Source organism: Myotis lucifugus, unplaced genomic scaffold (assembly GCF_000147115.1).
Source record: "Myotis lucifugus unplaced genomic scaffold, Myoluc2.0 scaffold_0, whole genome shotgun sequence".
NCBI classification, from domain to species: Eukaryota; Metazoa; Chordata; class Mammalia; order Chiroptera; family Vespertilionidae; genus Myotis; species Myotis lucifugus.
In genome coordinates, this window is record NW_005871048.1 from 21,789,997 (window position 1) to 21,809,036 (window position 19,040).

The window sequence follows — 19,040 nt, forward strand, 5'->3', positions numbered from 1 at the left end:
TTGAGGCATTTACTTAACTCTGTGTTCTTTATTGTATTACCACACTTTATTATAAATACTTGTTTTTAAATTTGAATCTGACTCCTTGATTCTAAACTTTGGGAGGTCAGATACAAAGCTGTCTTGTTCAGTTCAGATCCTTGTGCCTAACACAGTGGTTGGCACATGGTATGTCTAATACATACTTGTTGAAAAAAAAAAAGAGGGTGGGAAGGAGCTAGAGAGAGGAGAGAGAAATGGGGAAGAGAAAGAAGGAGGGAGGGAGAAAGGGGATTAATTTTACATGGAGAACCTCTCAAGGTCAGTTTTGGATAGACTGCTCAATTTTTCTTCATAAAAGTTTAAGAATAACAATAGTTGAGAGATCAGAAGAAACTGTAATTCAGAAAAAAAATACATCATTCACCTCAAATTTAATATATTTGGATGGGTACTGGAGACACATAGAAACATGAGATCTAATTCTACTTTCAATCTATCAGCAAATACTAGCCAGGGCTATCATCCTTTGAAAAGATTGAAAAAGATTGAGTCACTAAATCATAGCCAAAGATGTCTAGAGTTATCAGTCAAATATTTACCTGAGCAGTCCAAGAAGCAGGAAGATTTCAAAATGTTTTCTACCTAAGGAGACTCTATGCAATATATTTAGAAATATCCATAGTCATTTTTTTGATATAATATACTCAATGTTAGAATTTAAAAGGAAATATCTCAAAATTAGTAGAAAAATATTTATGAATTTCTTTGTGCAAAGGTAATTTAAAATTAAAACAACTTTCAGAATTTAGATATAAATAAATGGGTGGGGAGGTTGGAAGTAGGGTGAGAAAAAAGCAGAGGGATTGGAAAGAGCTAGACACATTGGTAGAATAAGAGAGAGTTCATTTTGAATAAAATATAATATTCATGGAAAGTAATACTAAGAAATGGAGGCGCCATATAGTACAAATTTGGGCTTTGGAACCGGACAAACCTAAACTGCAACCCTGGAATATTTAATCTCTGTTTCCTGTAAAACAGTGTTTTCTCATAGTGCTGTAAGAAGAAATGGGGTATCTGTGTATGTATGTCTGTTTAACATATTTCCTGGCACACAGTAGGTGCTCAAATAAATGTAGCTATTATTATCACATATATAATAAATATAAGTAGACAGGTGGGAAGTCTTGAATGTAACACTAAGTAATCATCAAGTATTTAATAATTATTAGTCTAGCAATTCATGAAGTACAACTTTTAATTGTTGGCCTTAAGTCAGGAATTAGCAAACTTCTTTTGTAAGGGAAGATAGTATTTTAAGCTCTGTAGGTTATACGGTCTCTTTCATAACTACTCAACCTGCTGTTGTAGCACAAAAGCAGCCACAGACAATATGTAAGCAAGTGGATGTGGCTATGTTCCAAGAAAGCTTTATTTGTAAAAACAAGTGTGGACCAGATAGTTTGTAGACCCCTGTCATAGTACTTCCCATGGAAATGTTTTTCCTCTTATGGACAAACCTAGAAGAATGGTATATTATACATTTACCTTTCCATATTCATATTAAATATGAATATTCTCCTCACTATGTAATTTAAAACTAAGATTTTCATTATAAAAGTAGAAATGTACTTATTATTTAAACAAAAAATAACATTATATCTAGCACAAGGGCTATGCCTTGTCCACAATAAGTGTTCAATAGATGCTCATTGGGTGGATAAATAAAAAATGAATAACAAAAAAATTAAAACAACTTTAATTTTTGTACTTTTTTTTTCTGAAGCTGTATTTTCAAAGTTTTCTACAATGAACATATATTTATACTTTGAAAAAGTAAAGATAAATGTTAATAAAAAGGGAAAATGAACTGAATCAACATAAAATCATATAGTAAAATGTCATGTGCTTATATTTAAATACTAGAGGCCCAATGCACGAAATTCTTGCAAGGGGCTCGGCCCTTGCAGCCCCGGCTGCCTCAGCGGGCCCTCACTGCCTCAGCCAGCCCTCACTGCCTTGGCCGGCGCTCGCAGCCCCTCACAGCCTCGGCTGGCCCTTGCAGCCCTGGCTTCATCTGGAAGGTCATCCAGATGGTCGTCCAGAATGTTGTCCAGACGGTCATTCGGCTGTTTGGTCTAATTAGCATATTAGTTCTTTATTATATAGTATATACATATTTACATATTACCTCCTAATTATCTTTGTCAAGAATGACATAGTATATATTAGAATATGTTCTATTTAAAATAGTTTATTAATATTTTTCCTAAATGGCTATAGAAATGTCATATCCCTGTCTCTTATGGCTTTTAAGATTTTGTAACTTTACTGCATTGTCTTCTAGAAATAATTACAATTGAAAAATTGTAACAACTAAGTCAAAAGTATATACTATATTTTCCAGGTTTTTGAAATATACTGATAGTTGCTATCTACATATCTTGCCCATTTCATTACTCCCATGACAAAATTTGTAATCCTTTAAAATATTTCCTAATTTAATTCTAAGTGCCTAATAGCTTACAGTTATTTCCACTTGGGCTTCTTTTGTTTGTAAACAGTAATTCTAAAAATTATTTTATGTATTGATTAGAAAATATTTTATACAATTATATTTGCCTTACTCTTATTTGCATTATGTATGTTTTTGTTTAATCACTTTGTGAATATATTTTGTAAAATATATTTGCAAATCAAAACTAATTTATCATCTTTATTAAGCAATGCATAAGCCCAATATATATAAAAAATTAAAAATATTAATTTCATCCAGAGGAAAGAAGTATTTTGATATCAACTTGATAAGTTAGTTTATCTAAGCCATAAATAAATAAACTTTGAATCACATTTGCATGATAAACTTTTAATCATTAGTCTATGCTCAAACCATATCTTTCTGTATTCAGCTACTTGAACTAGGAAAATAAAAATGTGAAATTAACAATTTACAACATTTGCTAACAAACCTGTTATTTTTACTGCAAGATTGGATAATCATGCAAATAGGATAACCATTTATGGTGCTAAAAAGATTTGCTTTCAAGACCTAAGATGCTTTTTTAAAAAATACTATTATTGCAATTATGGCAGTAAATAGTTCAAAGTGCACTTAATACATTTAGAGATCACCAAATTTTTTGGCATTTCTGATCTGACCCACCTCATGTTTATTGGGCTATATGTTGTGGATCGCAACAAATTCAAGATGCTTCTGGAAAGCCAAAACCTCTTCTATTAATAATGCAGCAGTTGATCATTAAACTACCATCACTATGCTATTTTATGATGTGATAAAAATGTTAGAAGTATATTACTATACAACTGCAGGGCTACATTTGGCCATAAGTATATTTTAAGTACTAAAGAGAAATAAAAATAAAAAAAGAACTACCATGTTCTTTTTTACTTTTCATGCGGGTAAAAAAAAAGGCATCATACGTGTTATTGGACCAAACTGACAATATGTTTCTGTGCACATGTGCTAAGTTCATATATGTCTCTCTGTGCTTGGATATGTATGTGTGTTCATGTGTGTACTCATTTGTGTTTTTTTGTGTGTGAAGATAACCAGACTTCGTGGCTCGTAGTTGAAGGTGCTATGACATGTTCAGTGAGTGGAAGGACGTATGCAGGTATGAAGTCAGGGGATGGATATTTTCTTTTTTTTTCATTTTTAAAAAAATGTATTTTATTGATTTTTTACAGAGAAGAAGGGAGAGGGATAGAGAGTTAGAAACATCAATGAGAGAAACATCGATCAGCTGCCTCCTGCACATCCCCTACTGGGGATGTGCCCACAACCAAGGTACATGCCCTTGACTGGAGTCAAACCCGGGACCCTTCAGTCCGCAGGCCGACGCTCTGTCCACTGAGCCAAACCTGTCAGGGCTGGGATGGATATTTTCTAAGAACAAAATAGAAGTGGCAAAACCTAAGTGTGCAGCACTATCAGTAAGACCCCCAAGGTCTAGACTAGCATAGCGTTTCTCTTCTGTCATAGAAATTATATATTTCAACAAATAATTGGTTTTGAGAGATGTCTGTATTAGTTTTTCAATACTGCATTACAAATCACCACACATCATTTACTGTCTTAAAGCAACACACATTTGTTCTCTAACGGTTGCTGAGCATCTGTAGGCCAGGCACAGCTGAGATGCATCCTCTGCCCAGAGCCTCACAAAGCGACATTCAAAGTGTATGCCTGGCTGCTTTCCTATCACTAAGCCTGATCAGGGAAGAATTTCTTTCCATGCTTATCCAGGTTGTTGGCAAAATTTATCTCCTTACATTTGTAGGATTGAGGTACCTGTTTTAAAACTGGCTGTTGGCCAGGGTGATGCTCAGCTCATAGAGGCCACCCAAAATACCACGCCCGATGGCCTTACCCAAAGGCAAGTTATAACAGGGCTGCATCTAAAACAACTGCAGGGGTCCCTAGCTGGTTTGGCTCAGTGGATAGAGCATCTGCCTGCAGACTGAAGGGTCCCGGGTTTAATTCTGGTCTAGGGCAAGGATTCAATTCTGATCAAGGGCAAATGCCCAGGTTTCGGGCTCAATCCCCAGTCGGGGGTGTGCAAGAGGCAGCCCATCAATGATTCTCTCTCATCATTGATTTTTCTATCTCTCCCTCTCCCTTCCAACCTGAGATCAATAAAAATATATATATATATATATTTTTTGCTTGACCAATAAGTTATTTATTTATTTATTTTTTTTTTAATTAAATCTTTATTGTTCAGATTATTACATTTGTTCCTCTTTTTTCTCCCCATAACTCCCCTCCTCTCAGTTCCCGCCCAACCCTCTGCCCTCACTCCCCACCCACTGTCCTCATCCATAGGTGCATGATTTTTGTCCAGGCTCTTCCCACATCTCCCACACCCCTTTCCCCCCCAAGAATAGTCAGTCCATTCCCTTTCTATGTCCCTGATTCTATTATAATCACCAGTTCATTCTGTACATCATATTATTTATTCACTTGATTCTTAGATTCACTTGTTGATAGATGCATGTTTGTTGTTCATAATTTGTATCTTTACCTTTTTCTTCTTCTTCCTCTTCTTAAAGGATACCTTTAGCATTTCGTATTAATACTGGTTTGGTGGTGATGAACTCCTTTAGCTTTTCCTTATCTGTGAAGCTCTTTATCTGACCTTCAATTCTGAATGATAGCTTTGCTGGATAAAGTAATCTTGGTTGTAGGTTCTTGGTATTCATCACTTTGAATATTTCTTGCCACTCCCTTCTGGCCTGCAAAGTTTCTGTTGAGAAATCAGCTGACAGTCATATGGGTATTCCCTTGTAGGTAATTGACTTTCTTTCTCTTGCTGCTTTTAAGATTCTCTCTTTGTCTTTTGCTCTTGGCATTTTAATTATGATGTGTCTTGGTGTGGTCCTCTTTGGATTCCTTTTGTTTGGGGTTCTCTGCGCTTCTTGGACCTGTAAGTCCATTTCTTTCACCAGGTGGGGGAAGTTTTCTGTCATTATTTCTTCAAATAGGTTTTCAATATCTTGCTGTCTCTCATCTTCTGGCACCCCTATAATTCTGATGTTTGTACGCTTGAAGCTGTCCCAGAGGCTCCTTACACTATCTTCGTATTTTCGGATTCTTTTTTCATTTTGTTTTTCCGGTTGGCTGTTTTTTGCTTCTTCGCATTTCAAATCTTTGACTTGATTCTTGCGCTCCTCTGGTCTGCTGTTGGGTGTCTGTATAATATTCTTTATTTCAGTCAGTGTATGCTTAATTTCTAGTTGGTTCTTTATCACAACATCGAGGGTCTCATTAGATTTCTTGAGGCTCTCATCAAGTTTATTGGCAGTTTTTAGAAAATTATTGAAAGCCCTTAAAAGTGCGTTTTTTAGCTCTATATCCTCCATTTCTGTCATGTTTTTTTGTCTCCACATTTTTTATGCTTTCTTGGTGCACCCCCTTGTGGTCTTTGTGCGCAGTCTTGTTGTAGTTAAGCCTTGATTGTTGTCAGCAATACTGGGGGTGAATTGACCTCCAGGCTAACTGGCTATGAGAGTCAGCTGTGTCTGCAGTGGGAGAGCTTCTGTGCTGAATCTCTAGGGCAGTGCTAATCTAGCCTTTGCCTGAGGCTATCCGGCAAATGCCTCTGTGCAGGGCTTGGGCGGGGTGGGTCCCCGGGGATCTACAGGGCGGGCGGAGCGAGCAGTTATGGCTGCTCTCAGTTCCGTCCCCAGCGGCTCTGCAACCGCTGCAAACCTCAGAGAGAAAGCTGCCTTCCCGCTTCTCCTGTTTGAGTCTGGGTCCCTAGAGGCTCGCCCGGATCTGGAGCTCAGAGTCTGAAACTCCCTCCCGATTGAAAACAACAACCGTGCCCTCCACCGCTCGCCCGCTCCACATGCACTCCGCACCTTAGTATTTCACTTCAGCACTGCGCCTCCTCTGAGTCTCGTATGGTTTCCTCTTTCCTCCTAGTTGTAGAACTTCCACTCAGCCAGCCTTCCTGTGGTTCTGGATGATGTCCGTTCCGTCTTTTAGTTGTATTTTTGAAGTGGTTGTTCGAGGCAGCAAATTCCGGCGTTAACCTATGCCGCCATCTTGGTTCATCAGCAATAAAAATATATTTTAAAAAATAAAAGAACTGCAAGGGAATCTCTAACCTCAGAAAGGATCAGTTGCTCATTTTAAGGGCTTTTATCTGATTAATTAGGCCCACCAAAGGTAGTTTCTTTTGATTAACTAAAAATCAACTGATTTGGGACTTTAATTACATCTTCAAGCTCCATTTACCTTTGCCATACCAGGTAGCCTAATCATAAGAGTGACATCTCACTATATTAGCAGTCCCCACCCATACTTCAAGGTGGGATTATACAAGTGTGTGCAAGAAGAGACAGGAATCTTGGGGGCCAGCTTAGAATTTTGTGTGCCACAGTGTCAAACCTATTTTAACATCCTATAAAATTTACCTGTACCCGACTCCTGCCTCCAATTACCAACACTATAATTTGTTTATGAAATGTTTGATCACTTGATCTCTTCAAACTCTCTTTTTTTTTGTCTCCATCTTTGAGCTCTCAGGAAATCTTATCTTGGAGGATATATCTATCAGCAAAAGAAGGAAATTTTATCTTTTTTCTTTATATGAGCTTAACCTGACTTTCTGAAACTGTCAAAATCATTTTTCTAGTGAAAATTAACCTAAATGTGGGAGTAAGAGTTGAATTGCTTTAAATTTGAAGATGTCAAAGTGAAGGTCGTGTAGATGCCTATCTTGGTTCTTTAATTAGAAGACCTCAGAGTTCTGCATTAAGATTTTAAGAGCAAGGTGAATACCGTCACCTTTCTGCTGTGATCTTTGATGCTTTGTTGCTGACCCGTCACCACAAATTACAGTGATTAGAGACAATTTGGAAAAGAAAGTAAGTCTGGGAGTTTTGAAGAGCACTTTGTCTTCCAGGTTTCCCTACCATTCCATTTTTTTCTTGCCTTTCCAACTAATCTGGACTCCTACCATCAATATACTATGTTTGATGAAGGTGATAAGTAGCTGATGTATTTTATTTTATATATATGGTTTTCCTAATCAGAACAAATTTTCTTCCCCATAAGACTCTTATAAGATCATGCAATAAGAACCTTCCCCAGTCCCAGCAACTAGACATATTTTACATATTTTCATTATATATATATATATCACACACACATACACATATATATTAGAATAATTATATAAATAAATGTACAAAAAGCCACGCCCTCTAATGGAAAAGTCTAAGGCTAGGACCTATAAAAATCTGTATTCTAGTTCTGTTCTGCACTGTTTAATTGTGTGACCCCTGTGAATGCCAAAATGAGTTTTGTGCATTTTTCTTTGCAAAATTGACGTAATTGTTATTTCCTGACTTAAAGCAAAGTATAAAAAACATATAAAATAATGGCAAAATGCTCAAGAAACAAAAAAGTGTGTGATTTAACTTTAAACAAACAAAAAAAGATGAAAGAATAAGGAACAACTGAAATAATCATATTTAAAATCCATAAAAATATTTGGGGCTTTATCTCAGTTGTTTTCCACAGTTATAATGTCTAATTTAAGCCTTGGTTCTCTGCTAATGACATTGAGATAGATGATCAAGATTTCAGGAGGATCTTAATATTGTTAATAAAATACAAATTTTATTCCTCTGAAAACACTTCATTCTATAATGGCGATTCTGCAAATGCCGAGGAGTGCCTTTGGAAACTTATTCTAGCCTCCTGTTCCCCTGAGCCTTTAATTTCCAGATGTGTTACAATACTTACTCTATGTGAAAGCTCATCAGCCAGCTCTGGGGAGCTTTAATTCTCAGGCAGGCACTTCAATAGATAAGTAAGTGGTTAAATAGTAACCAAGTGTGTAGGTCTTTCCAAGACCAGGGAAGACGTTTGTAGTGAGAATGCAGGGCCGTTGAAAAGTATTTAAACCCAAATGATTAGTGGAGTTGTCCAGGCACCAGAGGGACTTCTGTTGAGTGGGTAGGGAAAAGATTGGCCTGCTGTTTTCCACAGATAGTTTGCATTTAAAACATAAAGTAATTACGTGTTTTAATTTTGATTCCCATGGTGCTTCTCCTTTTCAGAGCACAGCAGGGAGGATGAACATAATTGGCATCGTTTGGAAGGGTGAGTGCCTATAGTTGGAGCAAGTCTTTGTTTGTAGTTCCAAACTGACCTTTTTTTTGAAAACTTTGGTTTTAATATGTTACTTATACTTACGTATGCTCCGTTCCTATTCTGATTATTAAGCAGAAAGATGGTGCCTACCCCACCTTCATAAGCAGCCTCAAATCTTCAACAGCTAGGTTAACTGTGTCTGTCACTGAGAGGCTAACTGCGTTCACCTGGGAAGCCCTCAACACTGAAAATGGTGTGCTTTTTTGTGCGTATTTGTGTATGTTTATTTGTTTCTGATATGACTTTGGATACAAACAAGACTATGCATTATTGTGCCACGCTCAGCATGGCCAGGGGTGAACCTGAGGTTGGGGTGGAGGGGGGGCAGTAAAGGATTTAAAAAGACAGACAAGAGAATAAAGCTGGGGCTGGGTGGGAGACTGCTCTCGAATGGAGAGACAGTACCACAGCCTGCAAGCTGAGTCTTTATTTTATAGCCAGATTCCACAAGGCAAAGTAAGGGCATGGTCAAGATGTTTACAATGTTCTCTCGGTTTCGAATCTACTCAATTACATGCACTTGAACTATCAAGCTTTGTTTTGGCAGCACTTGCTGCACCTACCACAAAATACCTCACGTAATCACAGGGTTGGACCATAAGGTCAAGCTTACAGCCATGCCCTCTCATTAGTCCGAGGCTTGAACCTGTCCAAATGCTGTAGCCGCTCTTTACACATTATTTTTATAAGTTTTATTTTACTCTAGAACACATTAATATGCACATCCAAGGTACTATATGATCCCTTTTATTTCTTAGTTAACTAAGTCTTTGAGTTAAGCTCATCTATCAGGAACAAATGAATAACAGAATAGATCCTTTTTAGTTGATATAATAAGGGTAGAGAAATAGAAAAGAAGATGATCTTTAAAAAACAAAGTCAGTCTTGATTACTACTGAGAATTCATTTTAAAGCAGTAATATGCTCCCTATATTTGAGGAGTCAATAATGAATGAGTCCTCTGCATTTTTGTTTCCTGTCCAGTAATACAATATAGCAGCTCTGACCCTGTCCTAAGCTGTATGTTTTGAAGATACAATTATGTACATGGAATGGGTTAGATTTAATGTTTATGTGAGGAAATTCATGTTTGATCTACTAACTCCTAACTATTTTTCTGTTTGCATTGCAGTTATAGGTGTGTTGAACTAAGCAAGTAAAGGTCTATATTCTACTTGACATTTATTTCAGATGCCAAATGAGATTTTAGTGTGTTTGCCATCTATCTTACAGAATGTTATATCAGTCAAAAGAGAGATTGTACACAGTCTTTTTGAAACTTCACATATGCTCCCAAATGTGAGAAATTTGGGGGGGGGGATAAATAAGAAGCACATAACCTGCATGAACACTTCTGGGCACTAGGGGGAAAATGAGGATTGATAAGCAGAAGTATTACAATTGTGTGTTTTTTCATATAAGATTGAATAGGAGAAACAAGACTATAAGCAATACATTGAAATGTTAGCATTGTATGTTTGTTAATGCAAAATTGAGTATGCAATCAATTCATCTATTATATTGTTTTCTAAACAATCAGATCAAGAGTATATTATTTAAAGCAAAATGTTCTATGCTGAATACATAAGGGAATTTACCACATCCATTAATACTTCAACCAGGGACTATTCTTCCATTAGTTCACTATCCTGCATAATTAATCTTACATCTTTTACTTCTTTATGAAATATTATATATTGTGACCAAGTGTGATTGAAAATTAAATAGTTAAACACCATAAATTTGTTGCTGGTTTTCTTGTTCCAAGAGGAAACAATCTTAAGAGATATTTTAAATTTGGAAAGCCAAAAAATTACAGAACTTTAGAATATTAGATCCTTACAGAGTGATTATTGGCAGATACTTGTAAGATGACAAAGTAGAGAACTAAAGAGTAGAGTTGATTAAAAAATTAAGAAAATAGAGTTGAAAATCTAACTGTGTCATTCCTTGGGAAGAACATTTCAAGTCTTCTGTTTGAGGAAGTTTCAGATCAAAATTAATCTCAGTTATAATTACTATTTGGTAAGTAAATAGGTCATCTGAACCATGTAACTCTAAGGAAACCAGAAGTAAATGTGACCAGAAGTGTAATAATATGTTTGAAAGTATGGATTCTAGAGCCAAACTGTCTAGATTTGAATCTTAGCTCTTCTCTTTGCTACATGTATGGCCTTGGGAAAGCTACTTAAGCTCAAAGTGCCTTAGTTTATTCATTTTAAAAATGTGTATCGTAATAGAACCTGCTTTACAAAGCTGTGTTAAAGAACTAGATCTAACAAATTACCCTATTGCATTTTATGGATGCGTTTAAGATAAGAAATTCCTGGGTCAGAGACACAGCACTTATTCATGGCTCCTGCACTTTTTGCTGTACCAAAATCCACTAGGTGCCATGGAGGGGCTCAGGTAGATACTACACATATAGTGGTGTTGTGTTATAACGGAGTATCCCTGAGCATAATACACTTCAATTTTTTTAAAATCCTCTGCAAGTAAACCTACTTGATCTTTGTCCTGGAGGGAGACACAACATCTATTTTCTAAGGCTATTTTCCTGCACAAACATTTTTGAGAAGATAATCAAGATAAAAAAGGCAGTTACTACCTCTGCTAGCAAGAAGCAAAGAAATGCAAGGACACATAAAAGATTGTGTCCTAGAAGTTTACTGTAGTTAATAAATCTATTATTACTATTACATATGCTTTAAATGATTACTATAGTTATATATTTTATTCCATTTAGCTCTTATTTATGTGATTCATTATAATATCTGACCAACCCAATTAGTGTGAATTATTTTAATGGTAAGTCCCAGACATCCAGACATAGAATTGGGTCCCACAAGAAAGCCCTAGTAAGTAACATTTCATTTACTTACCCTTTTCTAAACAGGTTTCAACTCAGGTTTAGGAATTTCCCAGTTTTCACTTACTTCCCCCCATGCTGACTTGCACTTTCATATAAGACCTTGTTATTAACAAATTAAATTTGTTTCCTGCATACATATGAAAGAAATTTTGTGTATTATAAAAATGATGATGATAATAAAAGTAACTCAGAAAACATAAAAGCCCACATTATTGCTCCTTAATACTTTTTCTTAATACTTTTTTTCCTAAAAATTTCACGAGGAATAGCTTTACACAGTTAAAATACAAATATTGTAGAAAGACAAACTAAGAAATATAACCAACAGAGAAATGATAAACAGTATTATGAGAATAAATGGAGGTGTAAAATTGCAGAAAAAATTGCAAAAGTTGAAAACAAAGTCAATGATAAGATAAAGGCATCTAGCCCTAGCTGGTTTGGCTCAGTGGATAGAACATCAGCCTGCAGACTGAAGGGTCCTGGGTTCTATTCCAGTCAAAGGCACATGCCTGGGTTGTGGACTTGATCCCCAGTAGGGGGCGTGCAGGAGGCAGCCAATCAATGATTCTCTCTCATCATTGATGTTTCTCTCTCTCTCTCCCTCTCCTTCTCCCTTCCTCTCTCAAATCAATAAAAATATATTTAAAAAAGACAAAGGCATCTATACAACTGGAATAAAATAACTTACATTAGCTAGCCATGAAATATAATTCATTAGGGTTTTTTTGTGGTGTTTTTTTTTGTTGTTGTAGTAGTAAAACTATTTTTTAAAAATCCAGTATGTATAGCCTACACAGAAAAAATCTGGAAAAGAGAACATCCACTACAGGGTGCTGGTGGTTAAGAGTACAATTACCTCAAACACCCCATTTATAGGCTCACCAAGGGATAGTCCTGTAGCTGCCAACAAAATGGTTTGAATTTTCTGCCAGAAGACCAGATGCTGCTCTGTTAAAATTTTAAAAAAATAACGTCTTGTGAATTAGTCTGTGACCTGTAGTATCTACTTTCATATGTAGAGTAAAGTAATATCTAAAGTAAGAATTAAGAATATATATGGTTGTGTGTGTTCCTTTGTGTGTGTGTACAATTATTGCCAAAAACAATACCTCATAATTGCACAGTTCTGTATCATTTTCAATGGTCTTTTTAATTTTAAATCCCAAAACAAGTTTGTTTATTTTGACTATTATTCTGCCTTTATTTTATAAAATAAAACAAAAAACTGAAGTTCCGAAAAGATAAGAAACCAGTGGCCCTTAACTGTCTTAGAACTAATGAACTGTCAAACTGAAATTTACTAGATTTCAATTTTGGGGGCACAGAAGAAATATTCCTTCCACTGGAAGCTTCTACACTCTATTCAGAACCTGGTAAAAAAGACAAAATCTAGTCAGAAGATGGCTCTTTCTTGGGTAATTTCTAATATCCAAGTTTGTGCGTAGTCAGAGCATGTTCAATTGGAGTAATGTAATTTCAATAGACTATTTAGACCCATAATTTTAAAATGGTTTAAATAATATAGCCTCATCCTTTATGGCTGTGAAAGATAAATGAACACAATTGACCATAATTATAAGAATTCTAGAAACAGAAAACAAAGAGCATAATGTAACTACAGAGTAATCTATGATAAGGCAATTTATTATTGTTTTTAATTTTTAAGGATAGCATCTCTGTTTATTTTTATTAATTTCTCACATCATTTAACTATTATTCAAATTCATCACTTATCATCAATGAGATGTACATAGTAAAATAATCATGTTCCTCTTTTCTCTACAACTTGGCCTACTTAAAAGAAAAATGAAAATTGCTATAAGCACAGAGGTGAACAATGTGTATGAGCATCTTATAAAAACATAAAATATATCCTTCCAGAATTTAGCTCTCAATAAAGTTCTAGTGTTGCTCTCTCAATCATGGGCAGGATATGTTTTATTTAATGACCATATGAGTTGCAAGAAGATTTGAGAGCAACCTTCAAAATGTTTTCCACAGGTAGCTGATTTATAAACCTGCTGAAGGAAGAAGAAAATTAGGTAACCATTGTTAAATGCCATCATCTCTGAATAGATATTATCCTCAAGAAAGGGAAATTGAATCTGAGTAGCTTACCCTGAACCCAGTTTTGTTTTTCATTACGCAGTTGGCCTTCCTTGAATGAAGAGGACAGAGAAATCTTATCAATACTTCTTGGGTTCTCTACAAGCCAAACTTATGTTTAATTCTGTAAGAAAAAAACTTACACAGAAGTAATTTTCTAAATGATAACTCTTCATTTTTAGTGTAGTTACATGTAGTCAACAGTTAATGTGAAAGCAGACCCCCAATAGCACATCAGAAATCAGTCACTACATAAGAAAAGTTGTAAGTATGCAGAGAAAGGCCTGCTGTTTGCTATATAGTATGATAAGCCCAATGAAGGCTATAGAAAAAAAATATTAAGGCATGACTCTTGCCTTCTATGAGGTTACAATTCATCTGAGATAATACCAGTTTATTGAATGTTTTTTCTCTTCCTGGAGCTGAACTAAGTACTTTGCAATGACTACCTCATTTAGTCCTTCATAACGTCTTGAAATACATACTATTATCCCTATTTTACAAATGAAGCCATCAAATTCCAAGAGGTTAGGTATCTTGCCTATGATGGTATATTGAGTAAGTGGCAGAGTTGGAATTTGAAACTCTGTTTGATTCCAAAATCATGGGTTTTAACACGACGCTAAACTACCTTCTCCAGACAATTTGGACAGGATTCCACCAGAAGTTACTGCATAATGCTTTAAGGCTTTACTAGTATTTCTGCTTTTCTAAAATGGCTGCATATTTATAAAGAATGCATATTTTATTGAATGTTATTTGAGTTAATTTAATTCTCTCTAGTTAGAGACATAGACTTATTGAATTTCAAATAATAAAAATATTAATATCAAATTGTCAAACTCCATATATTTGCACATTGAGTTTTTGTTATATGCTCTGAACTGGCATCCAGTTATTTTTTAAGTTGGGAAGGCTATTTCTTGCTATTAATCAAGTTTTGAATCAACACTATTTCAACATTTCTTTCAATTCATGCATCATTGTCACCACCAAGGTTAGCTAAGTCGTTACCTGTTGCATCTAAAATTTCATCCACAAAAGCCTCCATAATATGGATATTATAAATGAGTTATTATGTATGGAATTATCAATATGACCCTAATCAATACACTCCTATTGTCAACTTTATTAGACAATTTTTAATGACTTTTTTTCTGGTGAGCTATATATTCAGATTTCTTAATGGCATTAATATGTTATTTGCAACCTTTTGCTAAAGTAATTTCAGGAAAGGAATTATTTTAATTGTATGAATATAGAATATACAAAGGTTTAGATAAATTACAATAGAAAATTTTATTGCACTTATTTTAAAATCATAGTAGTACTGGCCGGTATCTTGACTATGTTTGGCATTTATCTGTCAAGTATAATATTTAGTACTTAAAATTGTATAGTTTGTAATTGCGTTGTGATAAAATGACAAACTTTTACTAAATCCTTCAGACTCAGTGTGGTGATCCAAATTAAAAGGACTATATTAGTACAAGATATTTGGAGTTTACATTACCCATTCCTATTCAAAATTTGTAATTTATTGTTTTAGTTTAGTTTTGTTTTGCACTGTCTTAAGCTTTTATTTATTTATTTATTTATTCATTCATTCATTCATTCATTCACTTAATTAAATTTATTGGTTAATAAAATTATATAGGTTTCAGGTATACAATTCTATGATACATCATCTGTATATTGCAATGTGTGCCCACCATCCAAAGTCAAATCTTCCATCACAACATATTTGACCCGCTTTACCCTTTATGGTCCCCCAACCCTTTCCCTCTGGTAATTACCATATTGTTGTCTGTGTCTGGATAAAGAAGATGTGGTACATACTAGTATATACAATGGAATACTACTCAGCCATAAGAAAAGATGAAATATTGCCATTTGGGACAACATGGATGGGTTTTGAGAATATCACATTAAGTGAAATGTCAGACAAAAAAAGTTACGCATCATATGATTTCATTCATATGTTGGATATAAAACTGAAAGTGAAATTGGTAATTTAAAGAGATCTCAGTTGTGCTAAAAAGAAAAAGGAGATGTATGTATTTATGCCAGTTTATGTAGAACTAAAAATCATTAACTGACAGAGAAATGAGACTCCCTTCCACAAAGAATTTAAGGATGTGGCTGAGTCAACAGAGTTAAAGCATCGATATGGTCTGGGAGTCATTTAAACTTTTCCTAATCATTGTTTTGGAAGGAGTTAAGAAGCCCAATGCTATCAGTCATTTCTCACCAATATCCTAATCAACCAAAATGTATTTGACACACTTAACAATTATGGAAGATCTGTCATGAAGATATAATCACACCTCTTTTTAAGAGAAAAATTATGGAAACATGAGATAGCATTCATTTTTATAATGGAGAGGGCTCTTTTAATTTACTTAAATAGGCTATGGAAAAATTTTATTTAAAATTCATGTCTGGGGCAAGTATAGTAATTTCCAGCCAGCATGTTCAGTTATTCAATGCAGGCGCTTCATAAATCTGCTCAACAACATAAACACGCTGCCTCGGAGCAATCTCAGGAATTAAATAGCCTGTTTCCTGGTGAGAGAAAAGTATAGAACAAAATTAATAGTACAGCTACTGTCTCTCAATGGGGAAGTACCCTCAAGCCTGAGTCATTGCAGAGGAAGAGATGCTGACAGAGCTGATCTTAGTGAGCATGAGTGTGAAAATGCCTGTGAACTCAAGAGAAAGGAGTAGGAGAGTTGATTTGAAAGCATGTTGTTAATTAGCTAACTTAACAGAAATGAAAGTCATGTAAAAAGCTAATTAAGTGAAATTGATGTGCATGATCTCTGTCTTTATTTTGAATACAGGCGAAGCAATCTCTGAGCCAGGGAATCCAGCTCCAGAAATATGTTTCCATGGGTTGTCTGCTGATAAAGGGGTCTGATTTCAACTGTCCTTAAAGGTATGTTTTTCATGCTCTGCTGGTTTGCCAAGCCCTGCCATTTGGTACCTGGTACTCAAATTTGTCCTCTGACCCAAATGCTATGGGGCTAAGACTAAACCCCAGAAATATTAGCGCTAAAGTATAAAGCTGGGGAAAATATTTTCCCTAAATGCTTAATAAGGTATAGAGGATACAAGACATCAGACATCATGAAAAGAATATAATGCATTTTAAACATAGCTTCAGTGTGCTACTGCTCCAAATTATGTCCAGGTGGTTTGACATACTGGGGGACATATATGTGGAGCCAGCAATAGAACTCATTGCTCCGTTGTGAGAACAGATTCCTCACTCAATGAAGGGGGACCTCAATAGTAGTGGCTTGGGGTGCTTGTTACTTATTTGCTAGCAGCAGGAATTAATGTCAGTGGTGACAGGTGATACCAACTACTTTGGAATCTCATAGGATCCTTTGGCACAGAAAGCAGATCCCTCACAGACACTCTCAATTGTAGTGCTATTGAGGCAGCTCCTTGTCTATAAGTAATGGGTTTTAGAAAACAGAGTCAGAGCAGAAGACTACGGAGAGGAAAAGGGTATGCACTAATGTGGGTGATGACAAAAGCTGTTCCTCATTCATGTGGTAACCCTACCCCCAACCAGAGACTTCCCTTAAAATTAAGAGATATTTTGAACAGGGCTAAAGTTCTGATAAAAATGGGTTGTTGTAGGACCAGGAAATACTGTTTGCTTTGTTATTCAGGTCATGAAAATTATAAGATCTTTACTAGAAAACTATCAGAGCCTTCCTAGAAGAAAACCAAAAGTGTCTGTCTATTTTCACTTTTACAAAGAAAATATGATGGGTCTGCGGTTCTAATGGTGTCTTTCAAAACCTAGGCTGATATCCACTTGACATTTGTGGAATGAGCATTGCTTAGTTTGTAAACAAAAATAGTTTTGTCTCCTTTTCTATTCATGTGCCTTATTCATAGTCATATTATTAATCATATGTTTTTTAGGCCTTGGGTGTGAATTTAGGAAGTCACTCACTCAGAAGATTGTGCAAATGTTGACCCTATTTTTCCTAGCCTCACCCCACTCCTGGCATTGGAGGACATTCTTGACATGCTCCTGATTTAATTAGAATGCTTTTGAAATTTTACCATTAAGTATAATATTTGCTATAGGTTTTTGAAAGGTACTCATTATTCAGTTAAGAAAGTTACCTTGCCCTAGCCAGTTTGTTCAGTGGATAGAGAATCAGCCCATGAGCTAAAGGGTCCCAGGTTAAATTCCAGTCAAGTGCACATAACCTTGGTTGCAGGCTCAATGCCTGGGCCCCATGCAGGAGCAATTGATGTGTCTCTCTCATTTTGATGTTTCTCTCTCTCTGTCTCTCCTCCACCCTTCCACTCTCTCTAAAAGTCAATGAAAAATATCCTCAGGTGAGGATTAACAAAAAAAAAAGAGAGAGAGAGAGAGAAAGATACCTTGCATTTCTAGGTTGCTATTCACTTTTTAAATTAATATTGAATTTAAACAATTGCTTTTTCTACATCATTTGAAATGCTTGTCTTTTTAATCCATTATTCAGTCAGCTCAGTATGTTACATTAATAAATGTCTATGATGTTAATTCATTGTTATATTTCTGAGCTAACCTTCATTTCTATAAAGCCCAATTCAAATATCACTTTTGATCTGTCAGCCAAAATAATGTTTTCCTCCCTCCTCTAAATCGCTACAGCACTATATTACCTTCCCTATATACTTTAGCACAGTCTGCCTTGTGTTTACATCTAGGTAAGTGCATGTGTCTCTCCTACTTTATCCTTTCTTGTGATTCAAAGAGTAATAGATTAGGAGTCTGAGAAGTTGAAATGGATTCCAGGTCTTCCACCTAAAAATATTTTTAAGGCTTAATTTGCTTTTACATAAAATAATGTTCATAATGCACACCTTGTCTGCCTTACAGAGGTTTTTTTAAGTATCTAAATGAGATATGTTGCTCATGGTATTATTATGTAAATCTGTGAAGCTTCATACATATCACTTTTATTATTAATCATTAAGCTTCAAAGCTTGCAAAATTTTGTTTAATATTGGCTATACTCAGAGATAAAAATTACCTTGAAAAGTTCTTCATATTTCTATTTTAATACCATCTGAGCATGGATAGGTAATAGCAGTAGTCATATTGAAGTATTATCAGTTATCCCTTCATGTGTTATAAATCAGGTTGCTTGTGGTTCACCACACAATCTATGAATGCCATATATCTCCTGCAAGAGAGGGCAGGCACAACTAGCACAAAGGGATCATTGTTCTACTTTAATCTCAAAGGTTATTTCTTGAGATCCTAGTGAGAAAATAATATTGAAAGGAAGAATTTGGGCAAAGGGTAGAAGGGTTTCCAAATTCTAAAAATCTCCCACTACATACACAAAACAACGTTTGGGTATCAGC